The sequence below is a fragment of the Gallus gallus genome, chromosome 2, assembly GCF_016699485.2.
Source record: "Gallus gallus isolate bGalGal1 chromosome 2, bGalGal1.mat.broiler.GRCg7b, whole genome shotgun sequence".
Classification (NCBI taxonomy): domain Eukaryota; kingdom Metazoa; phylum Chordata; class Aves; order Galliformes; family Phasianidae; genus Gallus; species Gallus gallus.
Genome location: NC_052533.1, coordinates 2,336,069 through 2,358,915, shown reverse-complemented (window position 1 = coordinate 2,358,915; position 22,847 = coordinate 2,336,069). Strand labels below are relative to the sequence as shown.

Here is a 22,847-nt window from a genome sequence, read left to right as displayed (position 1 = left end):
TGTTTTCTGGCTTTTTCATTCCCCATCCTGGCTGCCAGAGGTCGTGGCGGTGATTTAGAGAGGAAAAATAAAAAAAGAAAGGAGGAGGAAAAGACCAAATGCTGGTGCTCACGTTGAGCTCAGCCCACCCAGGCTTTGTGCCACAGTGAGGGGACCCCTGGGAGCCAGGTCCTGCTCCTGTGGGAAGGGTGGGGTGGCCAAGTCCTCGGACCAGCATTAGGCACCCAAAGTTTCTGCTTCTCTCTGCTATGAAGTGAATCTCAGTGATGGAAAGCAAAGTTGTTTCATAGCGGGCATCCTTTCCCCAGCAGAGGTGCATTAGCACCTCCAGGCTCTTTGCTGGTTTTATTGCTGATATTAGGAAAAAGTACTTCTCAGAGGAATGGTATTGCATTGGGATGGGATGCCCAGGGTGGCGATGGGGACACCGTCCATGGAGGTGTTCAGGAACTGTGGAGATGTGGCATTGAGGGCTGTGGTGAGGATGGGTATGTGGTTGGACTGGATGGCCTCAGTGGTCTTTTCCAACCTTAACACCTCTGTGAGTGGGCATGATGGTGATGAGTCTTGGACAGTGGGACAGCTGGACTTGGTGATCTCAGAGGTCTTTTCCAACCCTTATGTTTCTGTGAATCTCTCTTGCTTTTAACTTGTCCTCTTGACCACGGTCATAGAGAAGGAATTCCCCTGCAGAGAGGTGGGAGCTTCCTTCCCACCTCCCGGTGCACCAATAGCTGCCTTTAGCCCTAAGGTTTCCCCATCTCTCCTGCAGCCCTCTCCATCCTGGTTGCCTCCTAGTGTGTTCCTCCCCTTGGATACATCATCCCACAAGGATCTCTCCCAACACCAAAGGGACCATCCCTCCCTTTCACCCATCTCAGCCCCATTTTCCAACCACTGCTTCACCCCCGGAGTATTTTTTTTTTCCAGGATCCACGCCACGTGCATGGAGGGGGGACAATGGCAGCATTGAGTGTGGCAGCCGGGCTGCGGCCGCATTGTGCCTGGCAGAGAGATGCCCAGGGGTAATCGCCTCCTCCTTGGCTTTGTTGCAGGGCTGCGGGCGGCCGAGCAGCAGGGATTTACCCCCAGGGCTGCGGTTATGCGGTGAGGATCCGCATCTTTTTTCCTGGCTGTGAAAGGTATGGGCGGCTGTGACACGGCGGGTTGAGAAGGGGACGTTGGGATGGGGGCAAAAGGATGCTCCGCTCCTCATCCCTCCCTTTGTAAGGCATGCATTGGTGGGAGCTGTGAAGATTATTTCAGTATATAAAACGCTTTGTGCCATCCGTTGTGCACATCCGTGGAGTTTGCCTGGGAATGGTCAGCCTGCACCTGGACTTATCTTGGGCTGCTTACAAAGAGAGGAAAGTGATAGAGATTTGGGGAGAACAAGAAATAAATTCATTCCTCAAGGAGAGAAAGGGCTCTGGAGGAGGGCTCTGCTTCTCAGAGGTGGGGAGGCAGAAGGAAGGGCAGCTGAGATCCCATTTTTCTCTCCAATTTGAGCTATTGACATCAGGAGGAGGCTTTGAGGGGGGGGGGGGGGGGGGGGGGGCAGTGGGACAACCCCATGGGGATGGGGACATCGTTGTGCTATGGGGCTCTGTCTGATCCCCATCCTAAATCTCTTCCACATCACAGGGCCACTGGAGGTGTTTCCCTAGGAGGGGATGAGGAGATGCCTCAGGATCTGCTTTTCCACCTGTATATGGTTGGGTGGAGCTGGATGATCTTTGAGGTCCCTCCCAGCCAAGGCTGCTCAGTGAACTTCAGGCACAGAGCCTGACTCTTCCTCCCCCTCTGCAGCTGTGCTGCTCTTCATACACCAAACCGAATCCTGTTATTGAACCCTTGGGTTGTGTTTGTGAGACCCAGCATAGCCAGCTCTCGGGTCTGCAGCCTGCTTGCTTTGCTGCTTCATGTTGGCATTGCTCCTTACATCCCCAGCACTGATGGGAACTGGTGTGTGGACCTCAGCCCAGCAGAAGCTGCAGTTTTGCAGCTGCTGCTTCTAACCCACGGACAAAAGGTCCATTGAGAGGATGATGCTCTCTGTGAGGTGCTTTTGTGTTGTGGTATTTTTTTTCTTTAAAGGATGTGAGCTCAGTTGTCATCCCTTGTTAATGCCTCTAGGTCTTTAGATGGACCTAGCTTAAAGATGCTGTTGCATTTCCATAGCCTTTATTGTCTTCATCCTCATGAAAAAATGATCACCTTCCCCCTTGGTTGGTGGGTGACCCTCAGCTACATCCCTCCTCTCCCCAACTCGCCGGTATGATGACAGTGAATGTGGTTGGGGTGGGTATAGTGAACTTTGTTGCAACCAACATGTGTCCAGATGGGTTCCCTGAATGCTGGAAGGACCCTCTCGAGTCCTGCTGGTCCCAGATGGGGGGGAGGCATTTCTCCCCTCCACCCTTCCAGCCCCAAATGCCCATTTCATCTATACCAAAGAAGTTGATATAAAAAGTCATAATAACTTCATTTAGTCCATGCTGAGTAGGAGAAAGCTGTGTTCTGTGCTGGCAGGGGGTGAGCAAAGGGTCCAGACCCCAGTCATAGAATCATAGGATTGCTTAGATTGGAAAAGACCTTAAAGATCATCAAGCCCAACCACAACCTAACCATACTACCCTAACTCTAACAACACTCTGCTAAATCTTGTCCCTGAGCAAACAGTGGGGAGGGGTGTAGAACCCTAATCCAAAAGTGTAACCCTTAACCCTGAATCCGAATAACAAAAAGATAACTCTTAAACCTAAATCCAAATCCAAAATGGCATCCCTTAACCCTTAACTCTCACTCACAAGGGTAACCCTTAACCCTAACCCAGAAGGGTAACGATTAACTGTTAACCCTAACTCAAAGTGGTAGCCCTTAACCTTAACCCAAAAGGGTAACCTTTAACTCTAGCCCAAAATCCCACATGGCACCTTCTCGTTCTGCCCAAACTCCCTTGCAGCGCCACAGGAGGGCAATCTGTCTTCCACCAAAAGCCTCCTTAGAAAGCATCCCGAGGAAGGAACTCCTGCAAACTACGTGAGCTATTTCTGAGACAATCCTTGGGTGTTCTCCAAGACAGAAATACCAGCAGATATTTGTCGGTGTATGTCATAAGGAAACCCCTCCTTCCCCTGTAACGGAGGTGGAGCACGGCATGGCGTGCACTCAAGGCTCTGCTCCTCCAGCACAGCTCATTCCTAATTTATGGCTTGTCTGGAGCTCTTCCACCTGAGGTTCATCCAAGCAGCACAAGGGTCGTTTTTAAGGCCAAGCAGCTCCCTCTGACCCGCTCCGTTGCTTGGAGATCTTGGTGACCAGCCATATAAACTGCTGTTGTTTCTGCTCCTCACTGCCAGAAAAAGAGAAAAGACTGCAGGGCTGCTGCATGCCGTCTCTGCAACCCATAGAGAATGGGGATATGGAAACTGGGAGGAAAATGAGGATCCCTGCCTCACTCCTCCCCTATAAATCAAGGCCTAAGGAGTGAAGGTACTGTTTCACTACTAACTTTACTTTGCTGGAGTGATTTATCTATCTCCCCGCCTCTGCAGAGGGGTCAGGTGTTCGGGGGTGTTTTTTGGCACGGTGGTGTATCCCCTCAGCTCTCTGGTTGCCCTCCCAGAGGTTGGGATCCCAATGCTGCCAGCCTCCAAAGCCCTGGGCTGTCCCTAAGGCTCTGTGTGGGCAAGCCAAGCCCTTGGGCGATGACTTAAGGGTCCTTCCAACCTTCATGTCCCCTCCTGAGGTCCATCTTTTCACTCCTCTGGGACAGAGCAATGTCCTGGGGAGGCTGCCCAGCCCTCCTTGTGTATGTGAAGGATGGGAATGGTGAGGGTGATGTGTGCAATCACGGGGTGACAGAGGCTGAAGGTTCCTCGGGAGGTCTCGGAGCAGGGCCAACTTTGTTGGATGGAATTGCCCAAGGCCCTGTCCAAACGAGTTATTTCCAAGGGTGGAGATCCCACCAGCTCAATGTGCCAGTGTTTGTCATGGAGAAAATGTTTTTTTTCTTTTCATGTTAGGTGGAAATTTTTCTGGCTGTAGCTTGTCCTTTCACCCTGCACTTCTGAGGAGAACTGGGACCATCTTCTGTAGAACCTCCCCTGGAGCAGCTGTACACATCAGCAGGCTTGTCCCCTTCTCTCAGAATCACAGAACGTCCCGAGTTGGAAGGGACCCTCAAGGATCCCTGAGTCTAGCCATGAGGCGGCTGCTATGGAACTACAGGCCACCATGAGGGGCTGTAGGGCCGTGAGGCCTCCCCTCAGCTTCTTCTGCTTTGGGCCAAATAAACCAAGAGACCTTCTGCCCACCAGATCCTTCCAGACAAGCATGGGCTGCTCCACAGGGTCAGGACAGGCAGTGAGGCCGTATTACTGATGAATTCGCAGCCAGCATCCTCCTCTCCACTAGGATTAGCTCTGTCTTGACATAGCTCTCCCACCAGCAGGACATAAACAGATAGAACCTGGGAACATGGCCCGGAAACGCAGCTCATGGCGGGCAGCCGAGCTGGAGCATCGCTGCTGGCCCCAAACATCTCCTGCTTCCTTCCCACCAGGAGGGCTGGGATGTTCCTGCTGTGCTTCCTGCCCAGGGGCAGGTTGCAGCTGCAGGGTGGGAGTTTTAGGGAACAGAGGAGCTGGGAGCCAGCACCCTAACGTAGAATCATAGAACCATTAAGGCTGGGGAAGTCCTCTAAGATCATCCAGGTCTGACCGTTCACCTACCACCAATATTGCCCGCTGTGTTCCCCAGTGCCACATCTCCATGGTCCTTGAGCCCCTCCAGGGACGGGGACCCCCCCACCTCCCTGAGCAGCCCATGCCACTGCATCACCATGCTTTCAGAGAAGTTCTTGCTAATATCCAAGCCTGCAGGCTGAGCGGGATGCTACCATCCCTCACCAGGGGTGAGAAAGACTTTGAGGACCACATCTTTGGGCGCCTAACGCAGTAAATCCAACAGCAGCCACTAGTGACACACAGCCTGGGAAATGGCCCTACCCATGCATCTGACGGTCTCTGCTTCGGAAACCTGCTGCTGGTTCCTGAGCCAGATTCCTTCGGGCACGTTTTTATCACCCCGTTTTTCCTGCTGGGGACAATGGTGCTGCTGGCTGCTCTGCTCAGCCATTTCCTCCTCTTTGATAGACAGAAACAGTTAACTGCGACTACTGCAAAGCTCATGTCCTTGTTTCCCTCCCAGGCTGCCCAGCCGTGGGGAGGAGTCGCTGCATGGTGACACAGTGCAAGAGCAGACGTGCATTCCCTCACCCAGAGAGTACTGTGGGGTCCTGTGTGAGCGCTGCCGTGTCCCTGGGGCTTTCTGCAGCATGAGCAGCCTGTGCTTTCCTCTGGCTGGGGCTGGCAGTTTAGGTCCAGTTGAGACGTTTGGGACATCTGCGTACGCACCAATGTCTCTCCTGCAGACACCAAACCCCACCGGCCATGCAGACCCTCCAGATGAGGTGCTCCAACCTGCAAGCTCTGCTGCCTGCAGCCCCCAGTGCCATCGTCCTTCTGAAGCCCACCCCTCTGCGCTGCGCACTGCTTCCCTCCCCACATTCAGCCTCAGGAGTTGGACTCAATGATCCTTGTGGGTCCAACTCAGGGTATTCCATATCAGGGGGTCAGCCTCCAAGACCAACTCCCGATCCCAATGCCATGTTGACGATAGAAAGAAAACAAATGCTTTCCCTCAGAAATACTGCTCCTAGGCAGGGATCTTTCAGCTTTCAGCCACTTGAGATATCCTGGCTGTGAGTGCTCTGTTCTGGGAAGGCTGCTGGCTCACGCAGTCCTCCCGCTGCCCCCAAGGCGATGCAGTGCTGGGGAGGAGCAGCCTGTCCCTGATGTAGCCACTTCTCCAAGGGCACCAGGGGAAGGCTGACATTCAATGGGGCTTTGTTGGATGCAGACGAGGTGCTTGGCTTGGCTTAGCAGGAGGTGGGAGCTCTCAGGCTACCAGCAACCCAGACAAAGCATTTTTCATGTGTTGGGGACAGAGCGGGAGCACCTGGATGTGAGCGAGGGTGAAGCAGCTGCCTGGAGGTGGGGGTGTGTGCACCCCCCTTCCTTTGTTGGGCTCGCTGCTCTATCCAGAAGATCTTTGCTGGAGAAGTCAGCTGGTTGGCTCCTGGTTGAACGGGCCTAGATGTTCACACGAGATGACCAAGGCATGGAGAGCTGCCCAGCATCCTTGTGTAGAGATGAGGAGATCCATTGGGCCGGCGGAGCTCCAGCGCACGTCCCCTGGTGAGATGGACTGCACAGCCTCGTGGCTTTGGGAGATGTGTCTGTCCCATTGGCCTACCAGATGTCCTGGGGTTGATGTTGTCTGCGTTGCTGCTCTTTTGACGTGTTGTTGGGTGGGACCTGTGGCCAAGAGGTTTCCTCCTTGTTGGCTCTGCAGGGTGCTGTAGGGTTTGAGTGAAGATGTTTCTGCCCTGTGACTGGAGAAAGCTTCAGTAGCCAGCAGGAGAGGACAGAACTTCTGGGTGAGTCCCTGCTGGGTTGTACATGGTATGTAGCTGTGGTCTAAGGAGGCGCTTGGGAAGGTTTTGATCTCCTGCCTTGATCCTCTAAATGAGTGGGAGCACTATCAGGTTGGATATCAGGAAGAATTTCTTCTCAGAAGGAGTGGTGATGCAGTGGCACAGCTGCCCAGGGAAGTGGTGGGGTCACTCACCATCCCTGGAGGTGTTCAAGGACCATGGAGATGTAGCACTGAGGGACGTAGTGGGGGGGTCTGTGGCTGAACTTGGTGATCGTAGTGGCCTTTTCCAATCTGAATGATACTGTGATTCTACTGGGGAGCCCTTGAGAGGCTTGTTTGCAAGAAAAGCTTATTTCTAGATGCTGTTGCATGGCTGCCCTAGAAAATGGAAGGAGATGGATGAAGAAGGCTGACATCCCCACTCGTCAGGGCAGCGAGACCGGGAGAGCAGCTGAGGAAAGCAGGCAGCTTTCTGCAAGAGATGTCTAGCAGCAAAAACATGTGAGGTTTTTACATGCTGGTCAGGATGTGTGTGGGTGTGGAACTGATTTATTTGATACTCCACGAGCAGAACTTGCCCGGAGATCCCAAGGTGGGAGGATGAGAACAAAGCTCTGCTCCCAGCAGCTGCCCTGCTGCAAGCTTTGGACTGGCAGTGCTCTGTTTAACTCAGACCTGCAGTCCTGGAGCCTCCAGGCAGGTCACAGCACTTTTTTGGCCAGTCCAGAAGATTTTAGCAGTAGACTGAGTGATTTGTATCAAGCACATCAGAGTGTTTATGTTGGCAGGGTGTAGTTTATCTACAGCTTGAAATATTTGCTGATACCTCTTACAGCTGGAGTTTAATAACAACAGAGCACTGCTGATAGACCTGCAGTCATTCGGGAAAGAGCTGATTTAGGGTGTGGAGTGAGAGCCCCACTGGTGGAGGTGGAGAGGGGACGTCACCCACTGGTCCTAGTGAAGCTGTGACACCAATGACAGCCATGTCCTGTGCCCAAAGAGGCCGGACTGCAGTGCCCAGGGCTCTCTGCCTGCCTGCAGCCCCTGACCTAGCAGGACAATGTGGTCAGCAAAAAGGCACTGGTTTGGGAAACCTCCAGGAGCGATTGCTCAAAAGTGCTGTCATATAAAGCAAACCAGCTCATCTGTACACTCATACAGGGGAGCACCTTCTGCTGGTATAAATACAAATCACTTCCACCCCCCTTACCTCCTCACTTTGTGAAATTGCCAGGATCTCAGCGGCACAACTCAGGTTTTACTAAGATGAGAGAATTTAGGGGAATGCCATCAACATCTGTGGGGTTTGCAGGATCTGAAGCTCACAAACATCCCACAGAAAGCATCTTGCTGCCCTTCTGCAGTCTTCTGCTGAAGGCAGGGTGACCCCTCTCCTGTTAGACCTTGCTGAGCTCCAAAGGGTGACTCAGCACCTAAGTGCAGGCAATGAAATCCCACCCAAGCATCCTGAAGGACACTTTAGGGTCCCACCTGAAATGTCCCAAAGGGTCATCTTGGAGGACACAGCGGAGTGTGGTCAGAGGCTGGGGCAGGTGTTCTGCTGGAAGAACTTTCCCTTCCTGCTTTCACATCAATCCTTTTGGGGGAGAAGCCACTGTGCTGCACGTGGCCCTACCTCTGCACCACTTGTCCCACTTGTCCCATCTGCAGAGCCTCCCCATCCAGGGAAAAGGGCATTTTATTCCCAGCCAGTTGATTAGGAAAGATCCTGATCTTATCCTAAAGATCCATGCCTTATCCTGACATGCTTTACGCCACTGTGTCCTACTAGAAAGGGAGGGAGAGAAATCCACAGGACTGGAGGCACAGCTCCGTGCCTCTGATACTGGAGGGCTGAGTGAATTTGGTTGAAGCTGGCTCACTGGAGCAGTAAAACTTTGGTATGTGTGAGACCTCTATTAACCTGTGGCCCTTGTTAATGTGTGGAGGCAGAAATGAGCCAGACAGCAGGAGAGCCCATCCTGCTGATATTCCTTGTAAAGGGAAGCTCCCAGCAGAGAGGCCAACACAAATATTTGTAGCATGGACAGGGGCTGCCTGATGCAGGAATGCTCCTGTGCCCAGACAGGAGGTGACATCATCTGGATTCCTTCACTGAGGAATGCAGGGTTTGCCTCTTCCCTGCCAGTAATTGCTTCTTAAAAACAGACCTGCCCAGGGATGTACATCTGACCTGGCTCTGCCTGTTACATAGTCCAAGGTCCTCCTGTTCTTCTTTCGTGGTATTTGCAGGGATAGGCATGAAAAATGTTGGGATTGATAGTTCACTAAATTATAGGTAAGAGCTCCCAAAAAGCCATAAGCAGGGACTCATCAGAAATCTGCGGAGGGACTGGAGCAGGTGGGGAGAGCGGACCTTGCCTTGGGGCTGGCTGGGATGGATGGGGCCAGTGATGGGCTGGGGATGTGTGTGATAGGGCAAGGGGGAATGGTTTTAAACTGAGACAGGGGAGGGTTAGGTTAGATATTAGGAGGAAGTTTTTCACCCAGAGGATGGTGACGCACTGGCACAGGTTGCCCAAGGAGGTTGTGGATGCTCCATCCCTGGAGGCATTCAAGGCCAGGCTGGATGTGGCTCTGGGCAGCCTGGTCTGCTGGTTGGCGACCCTGCACATAGCAGGGGGTTGGAACTGGATGAGCATTGTGGTCCTTTTCAACCCAGGCCATTCTAAGATTCTATGAGAGCTGCAAGAGGGGGCCATTTGCATTGCTCCTTGATGACCCTTGGTCCTAGAACCCCCATTTCGTGGTCCTATGAAGCCCAGCAATTGTGTCGCGACTGCAGGATTTCTGTGTCATGACTGCGTTGGATATGCTGACACGCAGAGCGTTCTGGCTAACCACCCTACATCCCCCCTGACAGACTGATAGGACTACCCCAAAGCAAAGCCTGATTCCCCCTCCACACAACCCTTCATTTCTCCATTGGGTTGAGCATTACCACATCCCATCCCTGAGCTCGCACCCCTCCACCTCTGCCTCTGCGTTGGCTTCAGCACACACCACTGGAAAGTTGTCACGGTCACCGATGTTCACATGTCATCAACACTTCCACCAGCCCCTGCTACAGCAGAGGGGTCAGTTCCTGTGGGATGAAGGCTGCTGTCGTCATTTCAATAGCTGGAACTAGGTGTAGCTGAGCTGCCCCCATTACGGGTCCAAGGGAGGGATTTAGTGGTTGGAAAGGCACAAAGCTTTTTGCTCCCAGTGCCTGAAAGAGGATGGCTGGCAGGAAATGAAATCGCCCTTCTCCAAGGCAGGGGTGGTTTTGCTCCTGCACTGGTTCTTTAATTTTCCGTCAGGTTTTGGAAATTCTTGGCCGTTACAACTGGACAATTAAATCCAGAGCAGAAAAGAAGGGCTCCAGCCAAAGAAATAAAACACTCGGTCAGCCAGTTTTTTGAAAGGGGGGTGGAATGAGGATGCTCAAATGGAAAGCAGCAGAGGAAGGGCTGCAGTCCTGAGGATGCTGAGAAGTGGCTTCAGGTGTGCATGGAGAGGATCTGCTGGATTTTGGTTGTTGCTGGAGCTAGATCAAGCCAGAAGGGCCAGAGGTGAAGGGGATTATGGTCTGGGGCAAAGCAATGGCATTTTGGTGAGGGTGTAGGCAGGAGAGATCCATCCAAGAGGGAGGCAATGGTGTAGCTGCTTTAGGTCAAGACCCACATGAGACAGAACTGCAGTGGAAGAATGGCAGAACGATCAGCCAGGAGGTGGTACAGAGGTGGCTGAGAAGCACTGGTGTTGGCTCTAGAGGGCTGAGGTGAAGGCTCACAGGCTTCAAAAGCAATAGGGACCCAAAACCATCCAGGAATAAAAGCTGTGGTGGATGAAGATCTGAACTCAGTGCAAATCTCTGGGTACATCACAGCTCAGTGAGCTGGATGCTGCTGTGGGATTCTGCTCCTCCAGCTCCCTGCAGCAGCACCCATGGCCTGAAGCTCTCTGCCTTGTCCAACCACATGCAGATTGTCCCATTGTAAAGCAAGGCTGCCAAGCACAGTTTGTGTTTTTGGTTGGTGTGTCTCAAAGTAAGGGGCAGGGACTTCTGCTGTCACTCCTCAGGCTTCCTCGGAAACACAGATGGTGTTGTGGTTTCTTTATTATTCCTGTCTAGAGGCTAAAGGGAGGATGCCTTGCAGAGAATCATAGAGCCATTAAGGTTGGAAAATACCGCTAAGATCATCTAATCCAGCCGTCACAAGGAAGGGAGGGGAAGGGCCAGATGTGGAAAGAGTGAATTTTCGAGCAGATCCTCCGACAACTTCATCTTCTTTCCTCAGTTTCTGCTCGTGGCCAGGTCACTGCTTGCAGCTATTCACTCCAGAAAGTCTCCAGAGGTGCTCAGGAGTACCGAAATGCTGTTCCCCAGGTGCCCAGCTAGCGACCAGCACAGGAGACCAACCAGCAGTAAGCAGTGTCTCAGTATCTCCCTGTAGGGTAACTGATACCTTGACTTGGCATCTCTAAGAGCCGTTTACCAGATGGTGAAGGAGGATGAGGGATTTTTCTTTTGCTCCCTCTTTCCTTTGCATTTTACATGCTGTTTAGCTCTTTAAACATAGCAGTGTTCACTGGAACAGGTTGCCCAAGGAGGCTGTGGATGCCCCATCCCTGGAGGCATTCAAGGCCAGGCTGGATGTGGCTCTGGGCAGCCTGGTCTGGTGGTTGGTGACCCCACACATAGCAGGGGCTTGAAACTGGATGATCATTGTGGTCCCTTTCAACCCAGGCCATTCTATGATTCTGTGAAATACAAGCAGAAAACTGGGAGACCAGTTGATGAATGTCAGGATGGGCTTCTAGCATTACTAAACGTTAAACTGTGCCTGTAGCATCCTTTGTGTCCCATCTCAACGTGGCAGAGGGGAAAACCTGCATCACATATCCCTGCCTGGGAGCCAGACAAGTGCTGGGTACAGGGATGTGTGGCCCCTGTGCAGCCCCGGTGCTGCTGGGAGTACCACTGGGTTCGTTGCTGCTCGTTGCTCCACCAAAACCCACACCCATCCACCTGGTGATCTCTTGGAAACATTTCTACCTTCGGAAGCATTCTGTTCTGTCAGCAAAGAGAAAAAAAGAAAAGCTTCATCTTGCTTTCCACTTGCTCAGCTTGCGGGTCAGCCCCAAGCATTGCTGGCTCAGCCCTGCAGCCTCTGTGCAGAGGCTTCCCTGTGTCAAAGGTGAGGAAGGGCTGTCCTCCTCCTCCTCCCATATCTCCCCCTCTTCCCCTTCCACCTCGACATGCTCATTCATGAAAAAACATCTGCTGGATGGAAGAGGAGACAGAAATTAATGCTGGCACGTTTTTCCCGCTCGTTGGCCAAGGGAGGTTGTAGGCTCAGAGGGTTTTAATCTTTGTTTTCACAGCTGGATGCAATATTGCCCTTTCTTCTCTGCAGCTTTTCATTGCTGCTCATTCCCCCGAGCAACCTGCTGCAAAGCAAAGTGTGCACTCATTGAAGGACAGCCCACATTCGGCTTCCCTGGGGCTGCCTGCACCTCAGGACCGATGACCCTCACAGCCTCGTCTGCTCATTAGGGATTGTGCTGAGATTTATGCTCTCCTACTGAGGGTCCAGAAGGGTGATGCTGCAGTGACGAAGGTGCCATCCCATGAGGATCCTCTGAGAGCATCTGGCTGCAGCTCAGCTCTCCCAGCTCCTTTCCACCTGACTCCACGCGGCGTGAGGACACCCCGGCAGCAGGGACCAGCTTGGTCCATCCTTTGGTAGGAGCAAATGTGTGGGGTCTGCCTTAGCCCTGTGCATGGGGCCATAGTGAACCCTCAGCCTATGGTCCCAACCTAGACGTCATGGGTTGAGGCGCTGCAGGGTTTAGGTATAGAGTAGAGGGTGTACAGAACGGGATGTAGGCTTTAGTGGAGGTGGCGTAGGTCCTGGTGGAGATGGTGTAGGGTTTTGTGATACTCACGTAGGGTTTAGTGGTGCTTGTGTAGGGTTTGGTGATGGTGATGTAGGGTTTTGTGATGCTCATGTAGGTTTTAGTGGTGCTTGTGTAGGGTTTGGTGGAGTTGATGCACAGTTTGGTGAAGGTGGTGTAAGATTTGGTGGTGGTAATATGTGGTTTGGTGGAGGTAGTGTAGGGCTTGGTGGTGGTGTAGGTGAAACCTGGTGGTGCTGCTGTAAAATCTGGTGGTACTGGTGGTCCTGGCACTGTTTTGGATCCCTGAATGCCCAGCACAGCACACAGGCAGCTGTGTGCTCTTGCACATTGCAGTGACTGGGGTGAGGAAGGTTCCATCAGCTCCCTGTTGGGTGTCCAAGGACTTGGACCTCAGGCTCTGAAGTACTTAATGTCAAAGCTTCAGGCACCAGCATGGCCTGATGCCAGATGGGACTAGCTCCATTCCCACCTGGACACCAGCCTGAAGGCATCTCTCCACCTCACCGTTTATCTTCAGGTGGAGACACCCATCCAACACCCCTCTCATCCTGCCAGCTTTGGGGACAAAAAGACACATGTCCCGCCTTCTTGGCACAGGGACCAAGCTGTGAGGCTCAGTGCAGAAAGCCTCACACAGGGTGGGGGCCCACCTATATAAACAAGGCCAGGAAGGCTCCCAGCCATTCCCACTCCGTGCTCCCCTTTGGATCTGACCAGCCATCCTCCACCGATGCTCCCACCCGCAGGGCTGCTGGGGAAGGTAACGTACTGCTCCTCTGGGCATCTCTCTCTGATATTTCTCTTTTCTGCATGTAGATACAACTGCTTAAGTATCTCTGTGTATATTTACCTAAGTGTCCATTTAAATATTTACTGGTGATACTGATGCAACAGTAAATTTTGGTTGGATGAGAAGAAAACTGCCCCAGTCGTGCCAGTACCCAGCCAGAAGGGTAGGAAATCTCTTATAGTAGTAACATTTCCTTTTTGTTTGCTTTCAGTTTTCTCTGTTATCTAAGAACAGTTGGCAAAAGCACATCCAACCTATTTATCTTCACATTTATCATGTTTTAGACTCACACATTCCCTTTCAGCTGTGTTTAAATCTTATTAGTACTGGAAAAGGGGTCATAATGTTGCATCCAGGTGGGTCCCACTCCCACACGGATTTGTGGGGGACATCCTCATGCAAAATTCATGTCTTTTCTGTGTTGTAAATACTTGTACTTGGCAAACTGCAGTTATTTCTGGAGTGGTGAAGATTTATCTTTGATATCTTGATATCTTTGATATCATTGATATCTTTGTACCCAGTTCTCATTGCTGCCACTTTCAGGCAGAGACATAGGGCTGCTCCAATTCATATGGACCTAGTTAAATCCTGGTGGGAGAACTGTCCTGAGAGCTGCTACATGTAATATGGGGCTTTGGTCACAGTGACACTTGTCCCCACCCTGTGTCTGACAGAAGGGGTTTGTGGTGATGAAGGTAACACCATCGTTTTTCTGACTGGGGCTGCTAACTAATAGTCAGACTCTCAGAGTCAGCAACCTGCCATGCACGAATAAAATAATGTATTTTTAGTATCTGCAGGATGAGGTGAGGAAAGCAGGAGGAGGTGTCAAGCATGTCCTGGTTTGTTTGTGTGGTGTCACAGAGGACACAACATTCTGCCCTTGCTTTGGGACTTTGTCTTTATCTCCAATCTCTAAGATGTCCTTTGGGACTTTGTCTTCATCCCCCATCTCTAAGATGTCCATTAATGCTGAGTTGCAGTTTCCAGCCTGGTTGGGTTCATCCTGCAGGACACTGCATGAACCTCTGCTCTTTGCTCCCTGTGTTGCTCCTCCTTTTTCCTGGGGCTCTTCCAGGCTCCCCTCTAACACCTGCTTCTGCCCATGGACAGGTGCTAGGAGAAAAACAGCTCTCTGCAACAGCCAAAAGTGGGGCCGTTTTTGGTGCTGCTTGAATTTTTCCAGAGTTCTCTCATCTTTCCCATGCACCCTGGCCTTTCTCCTCTCAGTGCATCTCTGCTCAGTGAACCGCTAAAGGAGGAGCTAAGGGCGATGACGGGCAGAAGTGATGCGCCGTGAACTGTTGCACGGCCGCTGTTTGCCTGGGGATCCACTTCCTCCGGTTTCTTTTGATTTTTTTGGAATTTTTTTTGCAAGTTCAGGAAGGTCTCCAGCAAGTCAAGCCCGGCCAGGTTCGTAGGGCTGCACTGGCGGCCGGCAGTGCTGGGAATGCCGGCTGGGAGCTTTATTGCTTCCTGTTATGAGGGTTCAGGAGATGCGATGGGTTGGTGGGAGAGACGTGGTCCAGCACGAGCGCCAGGTTTGGCCCCAGAACATGGGGTGGGGTTGGAAATGTTTTTTTTTCTTTTTTCCTCTTTGCTTCTCTGGCTGCTTCAGGAAAGGGAAGCAAATAAAGGGAATAATTGCTCGCTTTGGCCTTTGCAGAGACCTCTGGCTGTTGAAGCAGATCTCTGCCTTGGGTCTGCTTGCTTTGGAGCAAGAACAGACGGAGAGAAGAATGCTATAAAGGGCAGTGTCCCCATCATGGTCCTTTTCTTGCCACCTCTTTGTATGTCAGCCTTGAAAACTTCAGAAAAAAAAGGTTCCATCTGAAAAAAAATACGGGATTTTGTCAACATAAAAATTTATCTCAGGAATGTGTCCATTGCAGCGAAAATTTCAGCCGGGAAGGGCTGGAATAAATCGCTTCTGTGCTCCAGCCCGAGCTTAAATGCTTCCTCTGGGCTTTTGTGCTTTGTGATTAAAATCTTATTGTTATTTCCCTTTATTGGATTTTTCTTGTCATTTTCAAAGTGAAGTGCTTTTACCTTTCCGCAGTTATGATTCAGTGAAATCCCAGGGAAACATTGCACTGTTTTTCAGCAGGAACATTCTTCATCCTGCTAACATCTGGCTTTTTCCTCTGATCACCAACCAAAGCAAATTTAATAGAAATTCTGTTTTCTGACTTATCTCTGATGCCAAACCGTGCTCCAAATTTAGTGGTGATCGAGAGCGAGGGTTTATATTTGCAGAGTGCGTTAAAGAAATCAGCCTTCACCTTGTTTTCAGATATCCTCTTGTCACACAGCCAAAAATCCTTATGGGCTCTTCTTCTCAGTTTGGTCCTTTCAAGGGGCAGAGACCCACCACACTGTTGTCATCCAGGTTAAAACCTGAAGAGATTGTAGAGTCATAGAGTCATTTAAGGTCCAACCATCAACCCATCCCCACCATGCCCACTCTTAGAATCACTGAGGTTGGAGAAGATCTTTGAGATCACCATGCCCAACCACCAACCCAACATGCCTTCTCACAGAACCACTGAGGTTGGAAGGGACCTCTAGGATCACCAGGTCCTGCTGTCATCCCATCACCACCATGGTCACCGCATGGCTGCAGAGCAGAGAGCACAGAAGAATGAGCATGATGATGATGATGATGGGGGTAACGTGCCATATCTGCAGCAGGGTTGACACCACCATTCTTCTGAAAAGTCCATGCAGAGTTTTGTGATGGAGCAGATTTTAACGTGGGCATGATTCATCCTGCCTGCACATTTTTACTGTTGAGGTTTTGGCTCCATCCCTACAGTGTGAGCCCTGATAAGTCCAACAACTCGGAGAATACCCAAAGCATCCTGGCCTAGAGTGAAATGTCCCTGCCTGTGTCAGAGATTGGAATTGGTCCCTTCCAACTCAAACCATTCTGTGATTCTACATCAGAAATGAGCCCGTAGAGCCCACTTTGCATGTGAAATAGGGCATAAATTACAAAGTCAGAGTTATTAATCACTAAACAAGAGTAGAAATTCTCTGATTCTTGTAGCTGAGGACAAGACCGTGGTCCTTTTGGCCTTCTATAGGTGGTGTTTGAGGAAACACCAATTTTCACACCCCTAGGAAGGGGGACAGGTGAGAGCCCACAACCTGGGCTGGATGTAAGTCAAGTGGCAGGCATGGGGCAGTCCTCCTCATCTTCCTCCTCTTCACCTTCCTCCTCCACACCCAGCAGTGCCCGCCCAGGATCAGCAGAAGACAATGCAGAGAATGGCAGGAAGAAGGGAAGCAGAGCGCAGGAAGAAGCGCTGACACGAAGGTTGCCCTTCCCTGAAGCACATATTTACATCTGACAAAGATCTCTGCTGAACGCTGTTTCTGCCTCTGCTGGAGGCGTGGGGCTGCAAAGAGCAGTCCAACAAACCAGAAACACTAATGAAATCAAAACCTGTCTTCTTCTTTTTTTCTTTCTTCTTTTTTTTCTTTTTCTTTTTGTTTTTTCTTTTCCCCGTTTAGCTGTTATGTCACTTCTGCTTGCAAAGCCAAGAGCTGAGCCTGTCTTTCTGTGGCTCTCAGCATCGCTCACTGTGAGCCGTGGGCTCCAGATCCCTTTTTCTCTCTAGGTTCTGTAAAATAAGTCTCCAAACAGTGATGCTGCTTCACGGGTCTCTTCTTTTTTTAATAAGCAAGATTGTTATTTGAACGCATTTCTTCACTTTGTGTAGCTTTGAAACAAAACAAATCCAGAAGGTGAAAATAAGAGGAGAAACTGAACTCAGTGTAACGCAGTACAGAGCTGCGTAGCTCTGGGGCCAGACTGGATGCCTATGTTTGCTACTCATCACATAGCAGGAAGATGTAACACCAGATAGAACTGTAATTAATGACAGCAGTCATTCATTTCAGTGGGATGTCAAGAGAAACACATCAGGAATACCGTTGGTGCCAGGTTGGTGAGGTGACCCCCAGCAGCCAGAAGTGTCCAGGCTTTTGTCACATCCATCCCCCTGTCCCTTTGTTTCCTGTTCTCAATGCCAAGCACTAAGTGAAGCCCAGGGCACTGGATGCTGCACAGGGAGTGAAAAGGTTCCTATTGCTCTTTTAGCCCATAACATTTATTTATGGCTAGAAAATCTCTGTTTGCTCTCCAATGTCTGCCTTGGAAGGAAGCAAACACAGGCTGTTTATAAGTGTGCATACCCCTGCCGTTCTGTTATTACCCTGGATACATGCAGCCAAGGTTTTGGCCCTTGCACAACCTGCTCAAATGGTAAAAAAAACAATGAAAGCAGGCAGGAGGAAATGCTCAGCCTTCCCCAGGCGATGGGTTGGGTCAGTGTGATGGGAACCACGCGGTCCCCAGAGCCTGGAGCAAGAGCAGATGATGTCCAGCTTGTTTGCAGCATGGATGCTCCAAGAAGACATCCACCAGAAGAGATTGCTGTGTGTATAAATAACCTGCAAAGGGTCTGGAAAGACTGCGTGACCCGTGGGACTGGAACTGTGCTGAGCTGCCTTTTATCTCGAAGCCACTGCCTGCACTCCTGCAGAGCCTGGAAGTTGCTCTCAGCTGGTTATTTTTAAATAACTAATAATACTGCTCCACAGCTCCATCCTGCACCAGCTGGAGCTGCTGGAGGTCTCGCCCCAGCCTACGGTGGGAAGGAGATGCTGGCAGCCATCCCTCAGGTCTGGTGGGTCTCACGGTCCTGGAAAGACAGGTGTGAAATGTGTTGTGAGTGGGATGGGAGAATGGAGGTGACAGCCAGGTGGCACACCATGCTGTTCCCAGATGTGAAGGATCATGCAGGGGTGAGTATTTTATCCTTCTTGGTCTGGTCTCAATGGGAGATGTCCAGGAATTCTGGGAGGAGATCCAACAGATCTGGCAGTCTCTGCCAGCTCCATATCCCTGCAGCTCCTTTGGTAGTGCAAGCTTTGTAGGTGTGCTAAGCACTGAAGTATGCAGGCAGGATCATTTTGCCCAGAAAGGTTGTGGATGCCCCATCCCTGGAGGCATTCAAGGCCAGGCTGGATGTGGCTCTGGGCAGCCTGGTCTGGTGGTCGGCGACCCTGCACGTAGCAGGGGGTTGGAATGAGATGATCACTGTGGTCCTTTACAACCCAGGCCATGACTACTGAATCTCTTTAGAAGCTTATTTCCCCCCCAAATCTGTCCCCAGATCTGTTTTTCTGAGTGTGACAGCCATCCCTCAAGGGTCTGTTCATCTCTACTTCTGACTTCCCTGAATACGAGGCTTTTTCCACCTACCTATCAGAGATAGCTACTTCTGAACAATGAATTATCTTACCACTGCATAAGGGTAATTAGTTTATAATTGGAAGTTACCACAATACATCTAGATCTGTGGACACAGTGGTTTGGCTGAAGTGCTCTGCCAACATGGAGAGGTGCAGAGGATGCTTAGTGGGCATAGTGCTGATGAGTTGATGGTTGGACTCAATGATCCTGAAGGTCTTTACAATTCTGTGCTGCTGCTGCTTGCCTGAGATGCTCCAGCGAGCAGGAATTGCCACCCCACATCCCACTGGGCTCTTTGGAATATCCAGCTTGGTCAGAACCCTCTTGTGATGAAGGTTCCTGATAAACCATATGCCCCCTTTGATCAAAATGTGCATCCTCACGTTTTTACCCCTCAAAGGCTGGGTCTGATCTTTTCTGCTGTTTCCCTCTCCTGGGAAGGTTTTCTGCCTCAGCTCCCCACTTTGACCCCGCAGCTACCTGGGACCCTGACCCCACTGGTGACAGTAAGGGTCCCCATGGGTGACCCTTACAAGGGGTCAAGGGACAAGAGCAGGGACAAGAGATGCCCCCAGGAGACAGGGGCTCTTCTCCACTTGCCTTAGGCTTCTTGCACATTCGCACACTTATTAATTCTTTTTCCTTCCACGAAGAGACCAAAAAGCCCTAAAATGTACCCCAAAACCCTTCTCCAGCTGTCCCCATCCATGAGCTGGGGAAGCAGTGAGGCAGGACCTTCAGATCACTTCTCACTACAGAGCCTTGCCTCTTTTTATTTTTTTTTTTCCTCAGCTCTCTACCCAAGGAGCCTTTGCCAAAATGCGTTTTCCACATGTTCCCTATTAGTCATGCTCTCTGTCTTACAAATCTGTTACCAGCACCGCTAGCCGATGCTATTAATTTACTTCCAGTCCGCTCGAGAGCTCGGCAGCAAAATTCCAGGCACCGTTCCTAAAACCAGACCCGGCGGTTTGTTTGGATTTAAAAACTGATGCCTCCTTCCTGCCCAGTATATATAGCACCTTCTCCCAAAGCTTGGGGACACCCGGCGAGGAAAGGGGCTGGGGTGGGAGCTGGGCTGCCCCAGAGGCGGGGTCTGCAGAGCCTTAAATCCTGCCCCAGAGCTCGGTATCCCAGCGGGGCATGGCGAGAGCACGGCGGGACTTTATCTAGGGCAAGGCGCAGGAATGCTGGTGGAGGAGGGCGAGCAGCACCATGTCTCCGTAAGTACTTTTTCCATTGTTTTCCCTTTGGTTTAAACTGGGTGGAAAGCGAGTAGAAAGGAAGGACGTCAAGCTAGCTAGATATACATATACTTTTTTCCTCTTTTTCTTTTTTTTCTCCTCGTTCTGCTTCTTGTAGACTCAAGTTTTAAAGTATTTCCCAGTTCCAACAGCTGTGTCTGCAAACACAGGGGGTTTTGGTGGTGAGAAAGTGGAACCAAGAGCTAATTGCTAGCTCCATGGGATTTCCACTGTTTTAAGGCTGAGCCGAAGGCACTCGGATCGCTGCTGTCGCATTGAGAGATCCCAACTTCTATTTGTAGCTGTTTGGAAGTGAAACGTGTGCCTGGTGCCAGTCAGCCTGATGTGTGCAGCTGGAATGAATGGGTTCCAAGCTGCAGGGACACTGAGTCCCCCCCAAGATCTCTCTGCACGTAATTGAGCCACACAAACCCCCCTGACCCCATCCATTACATGCTGCAGCCCCACACAGTTCTTGCCCCAGTGGGCTGATCATAGGAGGATTCTTCCCTTGTCTCCTTCAGCTGCTGCTGTGTGGCTGAGTACGCGGGAGCACAACATGGCCATTGAGGTGCAGTCACGCCCAGAGGCACAGCAGGGTCCCAGCAGTGCAGGAGCAGCTGGGGGCTGTTTCCTGCAGATGTTGCTGCCTGTCCAGATGTGCACAGCAGGCTGAGCACAGGCTCTGGCTGGTAGTTTGTATCCACAAATCGTGTTCTCCAAGCAGTGGCCTTCTGGTTGTTCTGTTAGTTTGTGATTTCTCTCCCTGATGCGGGGGGGTTGTGAAGGGTTTAAGCCAATGTTGCCAGGTGCTCCTGTCTGAAATGTGCTTCCTGGAAGAATCAGTGCGTGCTTTGCTAACAAACGTTAGGTCAGAACTTGAATATTTGCTCCAAAATCCATCATTGCCTTTGTCAAGTCCTCAGTGCCCCAACAAAACTGCTACTGAGAGGTAACTGACCTGTGGGAACTGTGTCATGGAATCACAGAATCACAGAATTTGGGTTGGAAAGGACCTTAAAGCCCATCCAGTTCCAGCCCCTGCCACGGGCAGGGACACCTCTCACCAGGCAAGACTGCCTAAAACCCCATCCCACCTTGCCTTGAGTGCCTCCAGAGGGACATCCACAGCTCCTCTGGGCAGCAGTGCCAGTGCCTCACCACCCTCATCGTGAAGGATTTTTTCCTACTATCTAACCTAAACCTACCATCTTTAGTTTAAAGCCATTATCTCCTGTCCTGTCACTACGCTCCCTGACAAAGAACAAGCTTAATGTGGAGCTTGCAGCTGATTGGAGATGCTACCCTGGCTGCACAGATGCTCCAGGGACAGATGTGCCATGTCTCACAGTGGGCAATCAGCACCCCAGTGCCTTCCCTTCACACCCCTGCCTGCTGTGTCTTAGCCAAGTGCCAGCATGAATCCTGAAAGTCAGGTAATGCCCCATTCTGCTCATGACTGAATAGGCACACAAAGCAAAGGAAGGTTTGGGGATGCTTTGAAGAGGGACTACCAAGTCTAAAAGTAGCCAAAGTCACTCACAAGGGGTGATGTCCCATCCCTGAATAAATAGTCATAGAATCATAGTATCATTTGAGTTGGAAGAGACCCTTAAAGGCCATCTGGTACAGCTCTCCTGCACTGACCTGGGACACTCACAGCTCCACCAGGTGCTCAGAGCACCATCCCCTGACCTTGGTTGTGTCCAGCGATGGGTCACCCACCACCTCTGTGTGCGACCTATGCCAGTGCTTCACCACCCTTATCGTAAGAAAACCTTATCCTCATATTCAGTCTAAAAATAAAGAATGCAATGCTAAACCAAAATCTTTGATAAATAAAGGATAGCACTGTGGGGATCACTTTCTACATTACTCTGTGGTTGAACCACTGTGTCTGCAGCAGCATTTCTGTATTGACTGTTCTGTCCAAGGCATCATTTCTGAGGCAGGAGAAGGGGATTCTGGTTCCTGTAGCTTCAGAGGTAACTCGGAGAGCTTCAGGAGGTAACTTGAGGGGAGAGAGGAGACCTCACCTCTTCTCCTAGCTGGGGCATGTCTCTTCCTTATTCCTTGCCTCAGTTTCCCCAGCTGCAGGATAGGAACATTCCTCAGCACCATCTGCAGAGTGCTCCCACAGTCCCCCTCTGGTGTGTGAAGACTCAGAAGTTTGGGTTCACAGAGGATTTGTTTGATCTAGAAATAGCAGGGTTAGAAAATTCCATCTGCCTGCTCTCGAGAGCTCTTGACAGTGGAAGAATTTCACTGCATCTTGAGCCTTGAGCCACATCGTTACCTCCCAGGGCAGCAGCAAGGCGAGCACTGAGCAAACCAGAGCTACTTGGCGCCCGTCCTAAGAAGCAGCAGGAATAAAATAACATTCCAGGAAAGCAAAACGTGGAGAACAGAGCAAATCATGTTGCATTTCTTGCTCCTGTGCTGTTGCTAGTGGTTGTTCACACTCCAGGCCCACTCCATGGGGTCAAAGCCTCCAGTGCAAACTTTGGGGTGTGATTTGGTGTCTCCATGTAAAAGTGCTGCAAAGCTGAGCTAGGACCAGACTTGTGTCTTGTGGCATGATTTGTCCTTCACTTTTACCTCTGTAAATGAGAGGGCTGTGGAGCAGCACAGGGATTTGGGTAGGTTTGCTGTAGGTTGTTCTCTCAATGAAGGTTACGAGCCTGGTGCAGAGGAGGGATGCAGGGGTGCAGAAAGGATGAGCCCATTCTCTGCTGCTCGAGGGTGAGGGCCCACCATCCCCCAGCGTGATGCCCTTCATGTCCGAGTGCTTTCCCCATTGCTCTCATCCTCAGGTGTCTGCCAGCCCAGCCATACAATTACCACCTGCCTTTGATGATGCCTGGAGGGCTGAGACCCCACTGCAAAGCAAGCTGAGCACAGAATGGTTCCTCTTCCTCTACAGCTGTCCAGGTCTTCTAATAAATGCATGGTTTTCTCTGAAGCTTTTGAAGGTTTATTTATAAAACAGTCTGCATTTGATTTAAGCATTTGTTTTGCTTTGTTTTTCAAAAGGGACTTAAAAGGGACATCAGCCTGTAAATATAAATATTCCCATTCTTTTTTTGATTCTTTGCATCTTTCTAGGTTCACT

General features: G+C 50.9%; 1 protein-coding gene across 8 annotated transcripts in view; it reads left to right on the top strand.

Moving 5' to 3' along the window:
- Positions 1 to 22,847, top strand: part of GJC2 (gap junction protein gamma 2) — a 30,920-nt gene that overhangs the window by 3,213 nt on the left and 4,860 nt on the right. The window contains exon 3 of one of the 8 annotated variants that reach the window (XM_015281085.4): positions 1,056 to 1,142. The exons of 1 other annotated variant lie outside the window; for it this stretch is intronic. The gene's annotated coding sequence lies outside the window, so the exon portion shown is untranslated. Of the gene's footprint in view, positions 1 to 1,055; positions 1,143 to 5,896; positions 6,264 to 11,963; positions 12,260 to 13,069; positions 13,196 to 16,697; positions 18,041 to 19,528; positions 22,667 to 22,847 lie in introns of those variants that run through there. 6 more of the 8 variants (XM_040679816.2, XM_040679817.2, XM_025147148.2 and 3 more) reach the window with 6 other exon arrangements.